This window comes from Dermacentor albipictus, chromosome 9, assembly GCF_038994185.2.
Source record: "Dermacentor albipictus isolate Rhodes 1998 colony chromosome 9, USDA_Dalb.pri_finalv2, whole genome shotgun sequence".
Classification (NCBI taxonomy): domain Eukaryota; kingdom Metazoa; phylum Arthropoda; class Arachnida; order Ixodida; family Ixodidae; genus Dermacentor; species Dermacentor albipictus.
In genome coordinates this window covers 24,404,571-24,426,357 of record NC_091829.1, presented here as the reverse complement: position 1 = coordinate 24,426,357, position 21,787 = coordinate 24,404,571, and the positions used below count along the sequence as shown (strand labels likewise).

The window sequence follows — 21,787 nt, the reverse complement described above, 5'->3', positions numbered from 1 at the left end:
TTTTCAATATAGTTTGCTAAATATTGATCGGCACATTAGTGCAAGGACAGCTGCAGAAAATTTACTAGGTATGGAATGTTTTTTGGACTAGCTAGTACTCCCGCTCTATGGAATAAAAAAGGAAGTTGTTCATAGTGGTACGCGAAAAATTTGGACCTGCAGCTCTTGATAATCTTCTCATTATTCACAAATAACTGTTTCGACTAATACTGCTTTGGTAGAGTTGTGTTGTGCACATTAAACTAACATGGCATCTGTAGTTTTTTACCGTCTGTGAGATCTTGTAGGAAGCTCTTATGTATGTGTGATCGCAGTACAAAATGCGCCCATTTGCACTGAATATTGCGATACTAAACTGTATATTATTGTGTTGTGTATAGAGTACCTTGCTGTGCGATATGTTGCTAATAAAAACAGTTAATAAATCTCATTTTTCTGCGTACTTATGTTTTGCCGAAAATAAATAGCCAGTCGTCATGGCGTGCTGGCTCGCGGATCATGAACAGAAAATGATACATTTTTACACAGATGCGCTGCACACATGTTGTGATTACAAGAAAATTAGAAGACGAGGGTTGCTGAAAACAAGGTCTGAAAGAGGAAAGCAATCTGAAAAAATAAATGCAAGTGGTGTTGGTTTCCGTTGACGCCTGCAGATGGCAAGCGGGATGGCGTTTCTCCCTCGCGCATAAACAAAACCATTGCCATGACAGCATGCTTGAATTTTTCTTTCTTTTTTTTTCGCTCATAGTTGGACCTACTAAGCACTGGGGGACAAAATGGTGTTCATGATACAATTGTCATGATACAATGCTCATGATACCTGGTGGTATACCAGGTGACAGCCGTAGTCAAGGTTTCATTTCTTCACATCTTTCACCGTTCTCCTCACATACGTGTGCAATGTCTTTTCTTTTTTTATTGGTTCCGAGAACCAACAGCGCGAGGTCGACGCGGTCGTGTCGTGCAAGCATCTCTCGGGCAAAGACGATGCTGGCCTTTCGTGCGTCATCACCAGGTCACGTGCGGCAGGTGTCACTATACGATCTGGCCAGAAAGGTGAGCGCATCGAAAACATGTCCTGCTAGTTGCCTATAACACAATTCCTCGCTAATTCGAGTACGCCAATGTTTCTGTAATTATTATCAAGGAAGTGTGAACAAGGCGCAATAAATGCTTATTTCAGCATTTTCTTATGTTAAGAAAAAATATGAAGAAATTAACTACCGCTGTCTACAATTCCACCTGAACAACGTTATCACAGCCAAAAATTGCAAACTGGGTGAACTGGCGCTTCTCCAGTGCAGCAGCGCATCAGGAACAGGGAAGGAAGAAAGTGCTAGACGCGCACTTCCTGACAAGTGAAAGTTAATTGTAAAATAGCGTGAAGACATCTGCGTCGTTCACAGCATGTGGTGCTGTTCAATAAACTTTCAGTTATACGCCAATTATCGTTTTCTTGCTCACTGCAGTGTGCGTGTGGTTTGAATGGCTACATTTACCACTCCAGGGTACCAGCAGTGAAATAATTCTTGTCTATGTACTTCGCTTTCTTATAGTGTGTCTGGTAAAAATGAGTCCGTATCTATCCCCTGCGGTGTCCCTCGCTATCCTCGAGTTGCTTTACGCAAAACGAAACACATTACGGTCTTCCAGGTTTGTTACTCGTCACTGCTACCGCAAACCGATTCCGCGTAAATCTGCCACCCGTTCTTTCCATTGGGCATTATACTCAAAGAAGCCACACAGTTTCATTCCAGAAAACAATTAAGAGTACATGATTGTGGCAAATTGGGGCTCAGAGTCGTTTCTAGTTCACGACTCGAAAGTCGTTCAGCCCACCGACTCAGTACTGATAGTATTCTAAAAGATAACGGCACAACGCAAAGCCTTAACACGACAATACTACATTTACACTCTTGTTTGTTACAATTGTACCGTATAGTTATGGCGGCTAGCATTCTTTAACTTCAACCAGTTTCTGTTGGTTTATTTATCCGTATCTCGCCTGTTTCATGCCAACTAGGGTGATGGTGTAGTCCATAATCTAATGGGTCTAACATCGGGCTGCTATGCTGAGGGACCAACTTGGGTATCTGGCTATGTGAGGGTTTGTGCCGCACCTCAATGAGCTTATTATATGCCATTCTGGGTCACTGTGAAGCCCAGATTTTTCAACGGCGTGCCTCATAATCAGATCTACGGCGTGCCTCATAATCGTGTCGCTCATAATGTGTCGCTCATCAGTGAACCTCTTTTACCCCAACTTTAGTCACTGGATATGCGAAATCACCCGCCGTGATGGCGTAGTGGCTTTGGCATTGCACTGCTGAGCACGAAGGTGCGGGCTGAAACACTGGCAGTGGCGGCCACATTTCGATGTGGTCGTAATGCAAAACATTACGTCTGCCGTGCGTTAGCTGCACGGTAAAGAACCACAGGTGGCCAGAATTATTCCGTAGTGCCCCAATACAGCGTGCCTCATAATCATATCGTTGTTTTGGCGCTTAAAACCCTAGGATTTGATTTGTTTTATGTGCTGTTGTGTACGTGTTGCCTTTCGGTCCTTCAACACAGCTTGCGTAACAGGCTATGTGCCACTAGGTATGCGAGTGATTTCAATGAACCTCGTTCACCCCGTCTTGGGTCATTGGTTTGTTCTAGAGTGGCCAGATGTCTTGCTGCTTGCGCTGCCGACTTGGTGGCCAGGCCTTCTAGTACGATGCTGCCCTGCTTGCTGACATGGTGGCCAGCTGTTTGATCAGCCTGGTGTCTTGATGCCCACCCTGCAGATCTAGGGACTAGCTGATCTAGCGAGCTGGAATCGCGGTGCCCGGCCTTCTGAGTTGGTGACCAGCTGTTCCTGTGGCTTCCTCGACTGCTGATCAGAAGATCACGCGTGCTTTAAGGAATCACAGGTGCCAGAATTTTTTCCATCACAGTTTATTTAACAAAAAGACAAGTTGGACGAGTTGTTGTTTAACATACTCAAATTGAGCGTCTGTGTCAACTTCGCTCTTTTTGTGCTGATTGATTTCTGCCATTAATTTGTATTTAAAGATTGTCTTCGCTACAATTCGCGTAGTTGAAAAATGACTTGTCCGGTCTTATTTCCGAAGCACAATTAAAACTTGCTGATAGAGAAAGAAAATTATAAATGAAAGGTAGGGAGGCTAATCAGGACTAAGTCTGTTTTGCTACCCCATACTAGGGGAAGGGGAAAGAGGAGGGAAAGATTAAACGAAGAGAGTTCACTGTGGATATCGCCGAAGTTGTAACAGTTTTCTGCTCTATATCTACTGACGGTCACTCAGTCGAGATCACAGACGGTCGCTCAATCCAGCAGCTTTCAAATATCGCAGCAACGCTTCTGTGACCTTTTGTAGCTGCAGTGTGCGAGGCCATGGTCCCAAGATCTTCCTTCAAGGTGGACGGTTTTCTAAGTGATTTAGAAGTGTGCAGAGGTGATATCTATCACATTAAAAAAATTGGCAAAACCACAGCAGATGTTCTATAGTCTCGTCGACACCGCAGGTGCTATTAATCATTTTTCTGCTAACAGCCATTTCAGTCAAACACGTATATGCATTGGTGAATGCGACGCCCAAGCGTAAGCGTCGCAGCGTTGTTTCCTCATTTTGCGGAAGCCCAGGTAACAGGCGCAGTTGCATAGATGGGTCGAGGTAACGCAGTCGATGCTGGATGAATTCAAGTGTGTTCCCCTTCCTCACTGCCATACGTTGCGCTAGCTTGCTCAAGTGTAGGGCTGCGTCAGTACTCGATAAACGTACAGAAGCAAGGTTCGTGTGCTTTCCTAGCAACTTCGTCGGCGAGGCCGTTGCCGGAGATACCGCAATGACCCGGCAGCCACTGAAACAAGACACCGTGTACCTTTGCGATCACAGTATCGTGCGTTTATCGTATCTCCGACGCGAGCGGTTCACAGGACCCGCGACGAAGTGTTGACTAAAGTCATTGTAGGGCCGATTTCGACTCGCAGAATATGATTACAACGAAGGCTCCAAACAAAACAACGGACACAGCAAGGAGACACGAGAAAACCACTTAGGCGCGTGGTTGTCTCGTGCTTCGTGTCTCCTTCTTTCGTCCGTTGTTTTATTTGGCGCCTTCGTTGCAATCATGCATAACCAATTCGCCCACCAGCACATGCTCAGTCGCAGAATATCGCCCATCCATTAGCCTGTTGGTTGTTAATATATTCAGCGGCAGCTCGGAGGGCAACAAGCTCCGAACCAGTTGATAGAGTGTTCAATGAATAGTGGAGGCAGGTTTACATTTGCTGACGGTTCGCGTTGTCTTTAATTTTGTCTCGTGGCAGCCTCATTGGAGCGTAATTTCGAACGAACGCAGATGTCATAATCTAGTTGAAGTGAAGCGTTTAATAAATGCTATACAACTAACGGCGATGCGCACAATTCCTTTATTTTATGATATGCAACGCTAAATCCATGCAATGTCTATGCACAACCTTCTCCTTGTGAAATTTTCAGAATTTTGCACTACACCGTTCAGAGTCATTACGATATGCAAACATCAAATCAGGCGGATGCACATTGTGAGACGTCTGTGTAGCGATGTGACGAGGACGAAGACGATGTGCGATGCTTGTCGACGGAAGGATGTTGATGACAGGCGTGTGCACAGAGTAGTAGAACATATATGGAACCACATGAATTCGGGGAATATTGGGGGAAATTGCAATTTTCAGAAAGCGTGGTTCAGCAGCGTTGCGCAGAATGTCACCGAGGGCCATCTACTTTCTGCTGTGACGGCTGCAGGATTAAGTCCCTAAGTATTCCAAGGGCGATCGTATACTATGGGAACGTAGGATCTCTTTGGTGTTGGTCAAGGAACCTGGTTAAAATGAGAAATAATCCCATAATTCTTGCCCAGATGGCACTATTAGTATGAACAGTATATCCTTTAGGTTTGTCAGTACCTGTGCCTTTTTTCCCGTTTTTTTTTGTGCGTAATATGTAACGTCTGCGTTTAGTTGTGTTTGTACCTTTCTGAAACTCTAATAATAATAATAATAATAATAATAATAATAATAATAATAATAATAATAATAATAATAATAATAATAATAATAATAATAATAATAATAATAATAATAATAATAATAATAATAATAATAGCGACAATCTAAGGTGAAGATTACGACACAAAGACGTTGATCATCATCATCATCTTCATCAGCCTGGTTACGCCCAGTGCAGGGCAAATGCCTCTCCTATACTTCTCCATCTACCCCGGTCATGTACAGTCAAGCGCAAAAGTTTACGGGATGCAGGATCTGCCAAAAAGCTGAATTCTCGCGAAGCGTGGTCAAGCAGCCTCGAATCAAATGTTCCAGCATGTAATAGCCTTCGCCACCTACACAGTGATTCATTATATACGAATTGTCCTGCCTTCACAGTGCAGGTGTTCATATAGGAAGGGGAAACCGCATCCCGTAAACTTTTGCTGTTGACTGTACTAATTGTGGCCATGTTGTCCCTGCAAACTTCTTAATCTCATCCGCCCACCTAAATTAATGCCGCCCTCTGCTACGCTTCCCTTCCCTTGGAATCTATTCCGTAACCCTTAATGACAATCGGTTATCTTCCCTCCTCATTACATGTCCTGCCCATGCCCATTTTTTCTTGATTTCAACTAAGATATCATTAACTCGCGTTTGTGCCCTCACCCAATCTGCTCTTTTCTTATCCCTTAACGTCACACCCATCATTCTTCTTACCATAGCTCGTTGCGTCGTCCTCAATTTAAGTAGAACCCTTTTCGTAAGCCTCCAGGTTTCTGCCCCGTACGTGAGTACTGGTAACACACAGCTGTTATAAACTTTTATGTTGAGGGATAATGGCAACCTGCTGTTCATGATCTGAGAATGCCTGCCAAACGCACCCCGGCCCATTCTTATTCTTCTGATTATTTGTCTCATGATCCGGATCCGCAGTCACTACCTGCCCTAAGTAGATGTATTCCTTTACGACTTCCAGTGCCTCACTACCTATCGTAAACTGCTGTTCTCTTCAGAGACTGTTAAACATTACTTTAGTTTTCTGCAGATTAATTTTTAGACCCACCCTTCGGCTTTGCCTCTAGAGGTCAGTGAGCATGCATTGCAGTTGGTCCCCTGAGTTACTAAGCAAGGCAATATCATCGGCGAATCGCAAGTTACTAAGGTATTCTCCATTAACTCTTATCCCGAATTCTTCCCAATCCAGGTCTCGGAATACCCCCCGTAAACACACTGTGAATAGCATGGGAGAGATCTATCTCCCTGCCTGACGCCTTTCTTTATTGGGATTTTGTTGCTTTCTTTATGGAGGGCTACGGTGGCTGTGGAACCGCTATAGATATCTTTCAGTATTTTTACATACGGCTCGTCTACACCCTGATTCCGCAATGCCTCCATGACTGCTGAGGTTTCGACTGAATCAAACGCTTTCTCGTAATCAATGAAAGCTATATATAAAGGTTAGTTATATTGCGCACATTTTTCTATCACCTGATTGATAGTGTGAATATGGTCTATTGTTGAGTAGCCTTTACGGAATCCTACCCGGTCCTTTGGTTGACGGAAGTCTAAGGTGTTCCTGATTCTGTTTGCAATTACCTTAGTAAATACTTTTTAGACAACGGACAGTAAGCTAATCGGTCTATAATTTTTCAAGTCTTTGGCGTCCCCTTTCTTGTGGATTAGGATTATGTTACCGTTTTTCCAAGATTCCGGTACGCTCGAAGTCATGAGGCATTGCGTATACAGGGTGGCCAGTTTCTCTAGAACAATCTGCCCACCATCCTTCAACAAGTCTGCTGCTACCTGATCCTCCCCAGCTGCCTTCCCCCTTTGCATAGCTCCCAAGGCTTTCTTTACTTCTTCCGGCGTTACTTGTGGGATTTCGAATTCCTCTAAACTATTATATCTTCCATTATCGTCGTGTGTGCCACTTGTACTGTATAAATCTCTATAGAACTCCTCAGCCACTTGAACTATCTCATTCATATTAGTAATGATATTGCCGGATTTGTCCCTTAACGCATACATCTGATTCTTTCCAATTCCTAGTTTCTTCTTCACTGCTTTTAGGCTTCCTCCGTTCCTGAGAGCATGTTCAATTCTATCCATATTATACTTCCTTATGTCAGCTGTCTTACGCCTGTTGATTAACTTCGAAAGTTCTGCCAGTTCTATTCTAGCTGTAGGGTTACAGGCTTTCATACATTGGGTTTCTTGATCAGATCTTTCGTCTCCTGTGATAGCTTACTGGTATCCTGTCTAACGGAGTTACCACCGACTTCTATTGCACACTCCTTAATGATGCCCGCAAGATTGTCTTTCATTGCTTCAACGCTAAGGTCCTCTTCCTGAGTTAACGCCGAATACCTGTTCTGTAGCTTGATCCGGAATTCCTCTATTTTCCTTCTTACCGCTAACTCATTGATCGGCTTCTTATGTACCAGTTTCTTTCGTTCTCTCCTCAGGTCTAGGCTAATTCGAGTTCTTACCATCCTATGGTCACTGCAGCGCACCTTGCTGAGCACGTCCACATCTTGTATGATGCCAGGGTTAGCGCAGAGTATGAAGTCTATTTCATTTCTAGTCTTGCCGTTCGGGCTCCTCCACGTCCACTTTCGGCTATCCCGCTTGCGGAAGAAGGTATTCATTATCCGCATAGTATTCTGTTCCGCAAACTCTACGAATAATTCTCCCCTGATATTCCTAGAGCCTATGCCATATTCCCTCACTGCCTTGTCTCCAGCCTGCTTGTTGCCTACCTTGGCATTGAAGTCGTCCATCATTATAGTGTATTTTGTTTTGACTTTACCCATCCCCGATTCCACGTCTTTATAGAAGCTTTCGACTTCCTGGTCATCATGACTGGATATAGGGGCGCAGACCTGTACAACCTTCATTTTATACCTCTTATTAAGTTTCACAACAAGACCTGCCACCCTCTCGTTAATGCTATAGAATTCCTGTATGTTACCAGCTATATTCTTATTAATCAGAAATCCGACTCCTAGTTCTCGTCTCTCCGCTAAGCCCCGGTAGCACAGGACGTGCCCGCTTTTTAGCACTGTATATGCTTCTTTAGGCCTCCTAACTTCACTGAGCCCTATTATATCCCATTTACTGCCCTCTAATGCCTCCAATAGCACTGCTAGACTCGCCTCACTAGATAACGTTCTAGCGTTAAAGGTTGCTAGGTTCATATTCCAATGGCGGCCTGTCCGGACGTTGATGTGACGACTTCTTGATGACTGTCATTGCTGGCATGACTGCTTCAGTGCTGTGGCAAAAATAAGGTTCGAACTATGAACATTAAAACGCATGCGTCATCGTCGATGATGATGCTTAAGCAGCAGCGTGGTCTCTTGAATATTTATAGTCGCAGACTTCTCCGCGAACACTTTTCTTTTGCTTCTTCCGTCTGTTTTTGTGGATGCTCGGTTGCCTCGGTTGCAGGACTCGGTGAGGAATCCTTCGTTTGTTCGTTCCTCCGTTACTCAGTTATTGGTTAAATTGTGCACCCGTTGGTTAGTTCTCTCGGTCAGGCGTGCGTTAGTTTATTCTTTGGGCTATTGTCATACATAGGCAATCATAGACTTTTTTTTTGCGACGGCACTTTATTCGTCATACCACTCTCGTTTTGTAATATCGTGGTTGTCGGGCTCCGCATGTTGGTGTTGTCATTATCTACGTGTTACTGTATCCATGAAGTCATTGTTGTCGTTTCCTATCTGACCGTCCTCGTTATTATGCCGTATTTATCACACCCCTGTAGTGGTTGCGTAGCCGTCAGATTGGCGCCATAGTCAAGCATCGTCGCAGTTTTGCCGCGGTCGTCTTCGTGGCATCATCGTAGCGTTTGTGCTGTCGATGGCACCATGACGTCCTCATAGAACGACAGAAAACTGAGCTAGTTGGTAAGGATTCATTATGCAAAAAAGAAGTGAGGCGTGCAGACAGGACACAAGAGTAGAGAAGTGGACAACACGAACGCCGACTATCAACTGAAGGGAGCACTGAGGCGAAAAAAGAACGAAGACACAACTCATCTGCGCATGCTCAGGAATGGTAACACCACGTGTCAGTCGGGTAAACCAGCACGTGTACGTAGACCGGCACGTGTACCCGATTGACACGTGGTGTTACCATTCCTGAGCATGTGCAGATGAGTTTTGTCTTCTTTTTTTTTCGCCTCAGTGCTCCTTTCAGTTGATAGTCGGCGTTCGTGTTGTCCACTTCTCTACTCTTGTGTCCTGTCTGCACGCCTCATTTCTTTTTTGCATAATGACGTCCTCATCATTTTTGTCGTGTTGTGTAGTTTGTGCGCACACAACTACACCTATTTACCGGATAAAAAGGATGATGTATCGGGTAAGAGGGTGCAGAGCTATACTCCATCTCAATAGTTTGTTGCAGCCCTGGTGGATGTGTAGGGCACCGTAGCCAATAGGAAGCTGAATGCCCATGAACATGACGTCATTGTACAGTGTACAGTCCCATGAGCAAGGCGGAGGCAGATGCCTTCGCCTCAGCCACGGAAAAAATTACCAATCATGAGGAGGGGCAGGCTAATTTACTTGCCGATTCGATACTAAGCAAGGAGAGGTGTGCAGCCGCTGAGAATGAGATTAAGCTCCTAAATTCCTGAATTGCAGCTTTGGAAACATGCAACATATCCGAACAGAAAACATCCGATGCTGTCACATCTACAACTAACTTGCGCAGTGTTACTGTCCAGTTGCCTAACATTTCATCTAGATGTGATAGTGCTATAAATTGGATGCGACGCTCTAATCTTCTGTTCTTTTTTTAAATTGAAGACGCCCCTAACAAAGGTTTGGTTGCATCCGAACAAAAAATAATAAAGTTCTGTTCAGAGAAGCTTCAAATTACAGTGACAAATAACAAATTTGAACGCGTTCATAGAATAGGCAAATACAGTTACAATAAACGCAGGCCAATAATAGCAAAACCTTTCTTAAGGACAAAAGCAACATTATGATGTCAGCTCACAAACTCGCTTTCAGTGAAGATTTCTCCCCAGCTACACGGCAGGCGAGAAGACAGCTCATTGCATTCGCGAAGATACAGAAAAAAGAAAACTATTCGGAATAACAGTTGACAGGCTGGGCATAGACAACAAGACATACATATCTGATATCGCTACCAACTCTGTTATTCCTTCCAGTAGATAGCTGAAGGGCAGCACGTGTCCAAAAAGCCATAATCGGTCTAACTCCCATCATGCTTTTCCTCCGGTATCATTATCATTCACTAAGTGCACTCGAAGTCTTTCGAAGTCTTGCGCGTAAACGCGACCAGCTTTCTTCCTACTTTGAAGACAGCAAATCTGACATACTAGCATTAACTGGAACTTCGTTGTATCCGGATGTCTCTCCTAAAGAAATATTTGAATGTGTTCATGACTACAACAGTCACAGATATGACCGAAAAGATAAGAGGCGGCGGTGTCCTTCAGGAATAAGAACAACTTTCGTCTTATGTAATCAACTCATACTCTAACCTACAAATTATGTGGGCTGCGTGCATGTTCTCATTTACACGAATACTTTTAGGTGGATGTTACCGACCTCCGAATTCTACTAATTCATTTATTATTGACTTGCGCAGCGACATAGAATCAGTGACGAAGCTTCACCCCTCTGATGCCTTCTATCTGCTAGGAGACTTCAATTTTCCTCTGATCGACTGGGTTAACTTATCTTCTTCCTGTAATACTTCGTCAGAATTAATCAATTTAACCTGTTTCATTGTGTTACGCAGCCCACATGGGGTAATAATATCTTGCATTTGATCTACACAACAGCTCTGAGACAGTTGATCAAATTGTGTCTATTGATAGTTTTAGCGATCATTCCTTACTGCAAGTAACCCTCAACGTACCCTCATCTTTTACAGGTTTAGCTATTAAAAAATACGCAGTTGTAATAAATCCAATTACAACGTTATGAATTCGGAGTTAGATATATTCTTTTCGCACATGCTGTTACCTTCGTTTAATAGTCGGTCGGTGGAGGAGAATTGGATACTCTTCAGGAATAAGATGTGTGCCTTGGTTAACCAGCACGTCTCTCCCATTAGGATAACTAATGACAAATCTAATCCATGGTTCACCCTATCCTTACGCTTAATGAGAAACACGAGGAGGCGCCACTAAGAAAGTTCTAAGCGCTTGCGCACGCAAGCAGCTTGGGACACGCACAAGAAAAGCATAAAAATTTACTGTTCTGCCCTGTCTTCAGCTAAAGATAAATACTTCCCTCAAGATCTACCACGTCTTCTAAAATCTAATCTGAGAAAGTTCTGGCGCATTAAAAGCTCAGATCAGGACCGCACCAACATTTCTTTACACAACAATAACAACACTCTCATTCCAGATATTAACTGTGCCTCTACTTTCAATACTTATCATTCTTCTATATTCACCACAGATCAGCGGGATCTCCCGGATGTATCGGAGCTAAACCACCAGTATATTTCACCAATAAAAATAAGTTGAAGGTATCGCATGCCTGATAAATAACGTCAAGCTAACCGCATCCTGTTGCGTTGACGAAATTAATTCTAAAGTTCGGAAAAACACCGTCATAGCATGCAGTAAAATTATGTCTCGCATCTTCAGGCAATCTTTAGGGACTAGCGTGCTGCCCTCAGACTGGAAGACAGCAAAGGTCATACCCATATTTAAGTCAGGTAATAAACACGCACCAGAAAACTACCGTCCAATATCACTAACATCTATATGCTGCAAAATGCTAGAAAATGTAACTGCATCAAATGTCTACAGTCACCTGGAAGCCAACAATTTTTTTCTTTTCTAATCAAAACAGATTTCGGAGAAACTTCTCTTGTGAGACGGAATTATTAGAAATAACACCTGATTTGCGTAATAACATGGAAGGGGGTCTACAAACTAATTGTGCTTTTCTAGACTTTTCAAAAGCGTTTGACTTCGTAGCACCTTGCTGCTTGATTTTTAACTTATCAGCTCTAAATTAGATTCTCTTACACTAACATGGATTCGCAATTTTCTTTCTAATCGTCAGAAATTCGCAGCAGTTAGTTTCCTCTCCTCTTTCACACTTCAGGTGTACCACAAGGTAGCGTTCTTGAGCCATTAGTATCTATAATGTGCATTTATGACTTACCAAATAACGTTTACTCACACGTGCGCATGTTCGCAGATGACTGCATTCTTTATCGTTCCATCAAGTGGGCCTATGATCATGCAATCTTCCAAAAAGATCTAGAACTTATTTCTCTTTGGTGTAACACTTAGCTAATGAAGCTTAACGTTTCCTTTAGCCACAATCACACTAAATCTACGTTTCTTTATCACATAAATAACATCACTATTTTGCATTATGCTCACTGTAAATATCTTGGTGTTAACCTAACTTCGACTCTTTCATGGCCCATGCACATTGAATACATATGCGTCAATGCTTCGAGATCATTAGGGTACATAAAACGCACGCTACGTAATTATATTAAACACATTTGTAAACTAGCTTATCTAACAATTGTTCGACCTCAGCTTGAATGCACCACATCCGACTGATCTCCCCATTGGAAATATTTGATCAGAAACTCGGCTCAATTCAAAAAAAGGGCAGCGCGTTTTATTTCACGTTGTTACGACTATAACAAAAGCATAACACAAATTAAACTGGGCCTCTCACTGCATCCCTTGCATGATCGTCGTGATATAGCCCTGCTATGATTGCTTCATAAATACGTCCATAATACAGCGCCATCAGTCCTGGAACCATTACACCTTTCTTCATACCGCGGAGCAACTCGTAACTATTGCCTCCCCGTAGCGCTCTGTGTTTCATTATGACCGCACTTCACTTCCCCTTTACTGTTATTGTTTTTCCTGTGTTTCCTTATGTCTATTGCCTTAGTTCATCCATATAACAAAGTATTTATATTCTTCAACGCGACGTATTTCCTGGCCCTGTATTGACACTGTCTGTTCACTGTTTTCATTGAAAACCATAACACCTGATTTTTAACGCTAAATTTCAGACCTAAATTCTCGCCGTCCTGTCCACAGATGTTAGCCAGATGTTGCATATCACTTTGGTTGTTAGCTAGCAACACAATGTCGTCCGCATAAAACAAACCTGTAAGCAGCTGCTCTACTACTGTACCCGTCTCTTTGTATGAGAAATTAAACTCGATATTACTTTCCTCTAGCGCGCTTTTCTTCTTCATCGTGTACATCATAAACAGCAGGGGGGATAAAGGGCATCCCTGCCTCAGTCAATTGTTGATATGAACTTTCTCCTCGCTCCTCATCCCTTTCCATTCAACGCAAACGGTATTTTCCAGGTAAAATATATCTCGAAAGCCGTATAGAATAATCGGCTAAGACTTCCTATTCTAGAATATCCCACAAAATCTTGCTTTGTCATGCGCTCTTGTAATGTCTAAAAAGGCCATATATAACTGTCTCCTTTCTACTCTGAGTATTTCAATACACAAAGTAAGGACAAATAATTTATCATACAGGTTATCATCCTACCGATTCTGAAGCCATTCTGAAGTTAATCGAAAATGCCATTATTCTCTTCCCATTCTTGCAGCTTTAATTTAATTGCGTGCATTGCTAACCTTTATATTAACGATGTAATGGTAATGGTGAGTGAACTCTATCTTTCTCACCCCCACCTATATAAGTTAAACTGATTTTACTTTGTCGCCAACTGTCTGGTATTCGTATATTTTTCAAACTATTTTCTACTGCTTTCAACAGAGCTTCCTTACTTTTTCGATCTAGTTCATTATAAGCCTACCGGGAATCTCATGTGACTTTATTTGCTCAGCGTTCAATTATGGACTGGCCATTTTGTGCTCTTTGCTCTCTTTTTCAACTGCATATCCCATTTTCAAAATGATGCGTTTATTGTCACTCACTTGCCTCCTACACCCTTCCTCGTAATGACCATTTCTCTCAACTTAACATCAATTCCTCCTGTCATCATACAGCAATCAATGGTCGCTTGCTGGTTTCCTACTTCCCACATGGTCTGCCCGCCACACTTAGGCCATGTGTTCACGATAATGAGATTATGTTGCTCGCAAATATCTAGCGTTGACTTCCCATTGTTGTCTGTATAACCATCTAGATCCTGTATATGGGCATTTATGTCACCTAATGGGATAATCTCGGCACCATTCCTGAAACCCTTAACATCGGCACTTAGATATTCCACTAACTCTTATTGCTCTCTCTGCAATTATTTCCGATCCGCCAATACGTTACGCCCCGGCAAGTTTTCTTTCCACTCATTGTACATGATAACTAAAGATGCTCTTGACACTTCAATTTGCTCTTTCCCATTTGGCTCCCTGATGGATGAGCATTCAAACTCCCCCTCCCTTTCTTTCAATTGCACCCTTCCCAAACATAATTCTCAGTCAGTGGCGGTTCTTCCGACTCTCTAAGGTTCGTTTCTGTAACCGCATACACCACTACTTGTTCTCTATTTGCTCCTCAATATCTACCCACTTTTCCTCACTTCTACCACCCTGCACGATTGTTTGGTCTACTGCATGGCGAGCTCTCTTTCTTGTTTTCCTCTTTTTTTGTTGTTATTGACGGCGATGCTATTCCGAGTCCCCTAAAGGACCTTCTTTATTACTACCTACAATGGCCTCCTGATCGCCCGTGGGTCTCCTAAAAAAGCAACCACGCGACCAGCAAGTCCCCAGTCCACTTCGTATGAAAGCCTGTGATTAAAGTGGACCCCTCTCGTTGGAAACCATCACACCTACCTACTTCCCTGTTTGCTACTACAACCTCGAAACCTTTCCCTCTGCTCATTGTCCATATAGCTTCATTAGCAGCCACTACGGCTCTTTGTACGTTACGGTCACGTACTGGCACCTCCGGAACCATGCACACCACAATCTGCACCTGAGGTTACAGCTCGCGAAAATCGTCTACCCCCTCCGCCATGCGCTGGGCTAGCCCTGTCCCTTTTCTGTTTAGGACGTCATTTAAGCGACCTGTTACACGACGTGGTTGCGTCCATGGTCATTTTTCGCAAGCTTTGCTTTTGATCGCTTCATGACAACGCCGAATGTCCGTCCTGGAAATGTCCTTACCGCCACTATTTTGTCACCTTTCACCTTCTCCACAATTGCTTCTGAGCACCTAATCAGGTTTGAATCACCGGCGATAATCACCCTTTCATACTCTTCTACTGCCGAGGCCTCGCCCTGCTTTCCTTTGTCATCCTTTTCCGGGTGATTTGGACTTAACAAGGTGCACGGAACCCTGCGTTCCATGCTTTTCCTTTGTGGCCGCATCAAGGTAGGTTCCCGCTATTCCCTTCCCACGTTGGGCACATTCCATGTGCATTTCCTCCTGTCCATTTCCTCCTGTCCATTTCCTCCTGTCCATGGCGTTCCATTGTCACGACCATTCTCGTTCCCGATGGGCGCCCTGTTCAACTTTTCCTCGGTTGCTTGAGGTCTTTTTTCCGCCACCTTCAGTGCATCACGCTTGATATTTAGCTCATTTTTGAGCTCTTCGACTTTTTTGACAAGCTCATCTTGGAAAGTATCCATTTTCTTCAGCCTAGTATCGACATCACAGTGTCTGCCGATTGACTCGATTTACTCTCCATTTTCATCTGTCCCCTCGTCTACCTTGATGGATCTGCCACACACTGCACGCTTTACCATCTTTCTTGCCATGTGTTGCACTTGGCTTTTTCTAATACAAACACCGAAGCTTTGAGAGCACGTGCCTTGTAAGGGCAGATACGCACGGAATCTAAATCTTTAAAATGATGGAAAGTAACTATCAAAAATATATTAGAACCAATAATGTTCACGCGTGTTCAAACACGCGGCCACGCGCTCACTATGTTACTAAAGCAATATTCCCGTTACCAATGAGCTTACTACTACTGGCTACTACTACTACTACTAGCTAACAGCTAGTCTTGCGACTTCCAAACTACTATTCAAAGGCTATAAAGACTTAACGTCCCACATGGCTACGCATGCTGAAACACGTGGCGCGAAAAGACTTTCTGACTATCCTGCAAAACCAAATATACGCGAAACACACCCACGCACATGTAACAAAAAAAAAAAAAAACTGGCCAATTACTTGTTAAAGGCTTATAGATCAGCAAATCAAAAGCAGAAGCAAGCTCAAAGCATGCAGACAAAACTTACGTTTCGTCGCCGCCGCGGAGACCTGGGAAACCACGTCCGTCCCCCACCAGCGAGGACGAGCGCCATCTGGAGGTATTGCAAGAAACCGGGCGCGCCGCTCCGTGGCCTCCAAGATTTGTGCGCGCCGGCGTGCGCAAAATGGTCGACGCCGTCGCCGTGGTAGAAAGCTGTAAAAGGGGCTTGCTTGGAGTTTTTGCGTAAAAAAATTATGTTTTCTTGTATATTAAAACTACAACCTGACGCTTATCATGTCTATTGGTTGTGTGCAAGTCGTACTTTACGACATTTCTGCGTATTTTATCTTGATAATTTCGATTAGTTCAGTAACTACCTTACGCTACATGGAGGGCCTGGGTACGCGTGGTACGAAATTATTTTTGTCGAACCGACGTCCGACGCTGACGCCGGACGCCGGTTGAGGCGATTGTTCCCGGTAATTATCCTCGTATCGTTGCAACAATGACGTTTTGCGACTGTGTTCCCATTTTGAAGTCATCTGGCTGCGTCGATGAACGCCCTCTTGTCCTCAGTCATGTTCAATACCCCCGATGTTACCGGTAATTGCAAGAAGACAGTGCGGCTTCGACAAGACGGCCATGCAAGGCCGTTCAGCAAGTTCAGCGGCGGCGGACCGCCATGTGCTCCGTGTTCGGCCCCAGCGCTGCATCTTGTACAGCGGCGAACCAGTGTCGAGTCGGTAGGTTGATTTTTCCTTCCCATACGCTAAGCTTACTAAATGCTTAAATTCTGCCAGTGCATTATTATGAGCCAGCAACTAACTAATTTCTGTGATATAAACACCTGAGCGTTTGTACAAATGCGGACAAGCGCATTGAAGTTTTCGCGTGGGATCTAGCTATAAGTGCAGGCGTAGTTCCGTTTCGGTTTCTTCCAATTGCATTATTGCTGGTGATTTTTTTTCTTTCGTAGCCAGCTGTACTTGCGCGGATGTTCATAAGGGCTCGTGTTTTGTCGCACCGTTAGTAATCGCGTGTAGCGTTCCAACTATAAAATCTACCGTTGTTTTATACACCTCGTGGACATTGTCAAATGAATTCATTGCATTGCGTAGTTTAAGCTTGTCGAACGACGGTTTTATATTGAACAATTTTCTGGTGTGTTACGTACTTTCCTCTCTGTATATGTGTGGAATTTCGTGTGTTTCCAACTTCCCTGTTAAACGCGTCTAGTTTACTGGAATATAAAGCCCAATTTGGCTCGGTGCTTGCTTGACGCGAAAATATTCATGTAACTCCGACGATGCAGCAGCGCCGAAGTGTCCGTTTGCGCTAGATGCAGAATTTGCCACAGTGTCTCTAGGAGAAGAGTAGTACACTCGTTACTTGTAGAAGGCGCGAAATTCTATGCCACTGGCAAAATTTCAACGGCGCATTGTCTCACTTCGAGCTAGCAGTTTAAATTTTTTTTTGCAGAATGAAAAATCTGTGGATTTCAGTACGTGCGTGGTTTCATAATGTCGGAAAACAGCGCTGCATTCCTAAATGACCATGAAAGAAAAAAAATATTAACCAGTTGGGCAGTTTGCTTTTTTTCCAGTGATTGCTATGTAGTGTTGATTTTTGGTTATGGAGCACGCACTACTTCCAATATAGGCCTTAATCAAACCTTTCTTGTGAGCTTCTGCTTCTTGAATGATCAAATTGCTGCAATTTCTTTTTGTTCTCACCTAACTGATTTTTTTGCTACACAGGATTAAAGTGGGAGAGGTCCTCACTAATAACAATGCCACCAAAGAAAGTGGAACCCTCGGCTCTCCAATGCTACTATGAAGTGGACCAAAGCACCGGTAAGCGAAAATTAGGACCAGAATGGCTGTTCATTACAGTGCGTAAAGGGGTATCACACCCGCTGTGCTCATACCGAGCTCATGATCCTATGAAGCACACGAAAAAAAAAAAAAGCTGGCATTTTGTCACCAGGAAAGTGAGGTGAAACACAGAAAGAGACAAGTGTTTACAATATTGCTCGCATGCGGATGACATTGAAGCACTTGCACGCGCTGTATTATCACTACAGGTAGAAACATGTTCAAACGCCCACTTACGAATTTCTGCTGATTTCACAAGAGTGGGAAGTCACCGAGTTAGTTTAGGCGGGTGTAAATGAATGCAAGTGCAGCGTAATGCCAGTAAGTGTAAGGAATAGAAACTAGTACCCCTGAGTGCCAGCTGTTAATGTGGACCAATTAGTGACTGTGAAACAAACCATAAGCCCAAGCACATGGAATTGATATCGAAGTAAACAAGTATATGTGAAATGTGTTTATGCAGAGCGTGTAGAACGCAACTGAGCTTATTTTGCTCGCTTTAGTTGCCTTCTCAGAGCATTACGTGTGTTCACCTTTTCTCCTGGCTTGAATGCTTTCTTTACACTACGTGTGTGCTCACTGTATCAAGGTTTTAGGTTGGGATGGACTTTGGTGCTAATAGAACCAGTAAGCTTCAAGTACAGTGCTGTAGCTTCAAAGTTCGGACACATTCGCATGTCGTTCCCAACTTCTTATGAGTTATGCACATGCGAAGTGTTTTATAGAGAATGCTCTGCTTTCTGTAGTAAACGAATCATTGACGCCTTGCTTTATGTTAGGATGGATAGCTGGGCCTGTTGGTTGGTCAGTTGTATAATGCTGACACATAATAATAATAATAATAATAATAATAATAATAATAATAATAATAATAATAATAATAATAATAATAATAATAATAATAATAATAATAATAATAATAATAATAATAATAATCAGCCTGGTTACGCCCACTGCAGGGCAAAGGCCTCTCCCATACTTCAACAACCCCGGTCATGTACTAATTGTGGCCATGACGTCCTTTGCAAACTTCTCAATCTCATCCGCCCACCTAACTTTCTGCCGACCCCTGCTACGCTTCCCTTCCCTTGGAATCCAGTCCGTAACCCTTAATGACTATCGATTATCTTCCCTCCTCATTACATGTCCTGCCCATGCCCATTTCTTTTTCTTGATTTCAACTAAGATGTCATTAACTGGCGTTTGTTCTCTCACCCAATCTGCTCTTTTCTTATGCCTTAACGTTACACCCATCATTCTTCTTTCCATAGCTCGTTGCGTCGTCCTCAATTTGAGTAGAACCCTTTTCGTAAGCCTCCAGGTTTCTGCGCCGTAGGTGTGTACTGGTAAGACACAGCTATTATACACTTTTCTCTTGAGGGATAATGGCAACCTGCTGTTCATGATCTGAGAATGCCTGCCAAACGCACCCCAGCCCATTCTTATTCTTCTGATTATTGCCGTCTCATGATCCGGATCCGCCGTCACTTCCTGCCCTAAGTAAATGTATTCCCTTACCACTTCCAGTGCCTCGCTACCTATTGTAAATTGCTGTTCTCTTCCGAGACTGTTAAACATTACTTTAGTTTTCTGCAGATTAATTTTAGACCCACTCTTCTGCTTTGCCTCTCCAGGTCAGTGAGCATGCATGGCAATCGGTCCCCTGAGTTACTAAGCAAGGCAATATCATCAGCGAATCGCAAGTTACTAAGGTATTCTCCATTAACTCTTATCCCCAATTTTTCCCTATCCAAGTCTCTGAATACCTCCTGTGAACACGCTGTGAATAGCATTGGAGAGATCGTATCTCCCTGCCTGATGCCTTTCTTTATTGGGATTTTGTTGCTTTCTTTATGGAGGACTACGGTGGCTGTGGAGCCGCTATAGATATCTTTCAGTATATTTACATACGGCTCGTCTACACCCTGATTCCGTAATGCCTCTATGACTGCTGAGGTTTCGACTGAATCAAACGCTTTCTCGTAATCAATGAAAGCTATATATAAGGGTTGGTTATATTCCGCACATTTCTATATCACCTGATTGATAGTGTGAATATGGTCTATTGTTGAGTAGCCTTTACGGAATCCTGCCTGGTCCTTTGCTTGACAGAAGTCTAAGGAGTTCCCGATTCTATTTGCAATTACCTTAGTGAATAGTTTATAGGCACCTGACAGTAAGCTGATTGGTCTATAATTTTTCAAGTCTTTGGCGTCCCCTTTCTTGTGGATTAGGATGTTAGCATTCTTCCAAGATTCCGGTACGCTCGAGGTCATGAGGCATTGCGTATACAGGGTGGCCAGTTTCTCTAGAACAATCTGCCCACTATCCTTCAACAAATCTGCTGTTACCTGATCCTCCCCACCTGCCTTCCCCCTTTGCATATCTCCCAAGGCTCTCTTTACTTCTTCCGGCGTTACCTATGGGATTTCGAATTTCTCTAGACTACTTTCTCTTCCATTATCGTCGTGGGTGCCACTGGTGCTGTATGAATCTCTATAGAACTCCTCAGCCACTTGAGCTATCTCATCCATATTAGTAATGATATTGCCGGCTTTGTCTCTTAACGCATGCATCTGATTCTTGCCAATTCCTAGTTTCTTCTTCACTGCTTTTAGGCTTCTTCCGTTCCTGATAGCATGTTCAATTCTATCCGTATTATACTTCCTTAAGTCAGCTGTCTTACGCTTGTTGATTAACTTTGAAAGTTCTGCCAATTCTATCCTAGCTGTAGGGTTAGAGTCTTTCATACATTGGCGTTTCTTGATCAGATCTTTCGTCTCCTGCGATAGCTTACTGGTATCCTGTCTAACGGAGTTACCACCGACTTCTATTGCACAGTCCTTACAATAGTTAGAACACATGCTCTTGGATAAAGGAGTAAGAAAGATAGTAAGACAGGCAGGTTAATGAGTGTAAATACAAACGACCTACGCTGTGCTGGCGAAAGGCTGCAAAGGGAATGAAAGAAAACAGGGAAACCGATATTTAAAATAAAAAAGGAATAAATGTGTGCACATCAATGCGATTCAGCGCACTCTAGCAACAGCCTGCAGGTCAAGTAGCAGGGCAACGCAAGGGTGTTTAGCACAGCCTGGACAATGTTCTCTCCCCCAGCAAGGTGCAATTAAGTGCAGTCAAGTTTGGTTTTCTAGCCCCACTGCAATTAGTGCAGTCGCATGAAAGACCTCGAATCATTACCTCGCGGCCTCAGAAGTTTACTGTTAACACTAAGACCTGTTTCGTGCACGATCACTTCCATATTTCCATGAACAATTATTCACGAAAACATAGCCCTAACAGGGCCAAGATGAAGCAGTGTCTGGAATTGTCTAACACTGAGTGTAATTTCTTTTTCATTCCAGGTACGACGATTGCATATAGGTCCAGGAGTCATCAGGACAAATACCTCTGAAAATATACGAAGGATATCTCGTGTTTTTGTGATGATGAAGCAATTATGTCAAAATTAAATCCGTATTTGAAAAGGCTTTTTTCTTCATTCCTATTGGCAGTGTATACATATAAACTTCCCTTGCTTCCCTCTGCGTTCACCGAAACACTACTCCGTAGGACAAGGTTTGTTATGTTGCTTGGCTCCCAGTTCAAATGCGTACATTTTCTTGCTGCCCTTTCATTATTTTTTTTTCACGCCAGTCATGGATAGCTATCTTTTCATTAGCTGCGAGCACTTCGCTGCC

The 21,787-nt window shown here is 43.3% G+C and overlaps 1 protein-coding gene and 1 long non-coding RNA gene across 2 annotated transcripts in view; both read left to right on the top strand.

Annotated features, from left to right (window-relative positions):
- Positions 1-2,803, top strand: part of LOC135902015 (uncharacterized) — a 48,247-nt gene extending 45,444 nt beyond the window's left edge. The window contains exons 10-11 of the transcript XR_011508323.1: positions 942-1,059; positions 2,665-2,803. The gene's annotated coding sequence lies outside the window, so the exon portion shown is untranslated. The remainder of the gene's footprint in view (positions 1-941; positions 1,060-2,664) is intronic.
- A 13,866-nt stretch (positions 2,804-16,669) lies between these two features.
- LOC135901999 (uncharacterized) lies at positions 16,670-21,704 on the top strand. The gene is made up of 3 exons (XR_010564353.2): positions 16,670-16,955; positions 17,970-18,065; positions 21,452-21,704. It is a non-coding gene; the product is annotated as an uncharacterized lncRNA (long non-coding RNA).
- The last annotated feature ends 83 nt before the right edge of the window (positions 21,705-21,787 follow it).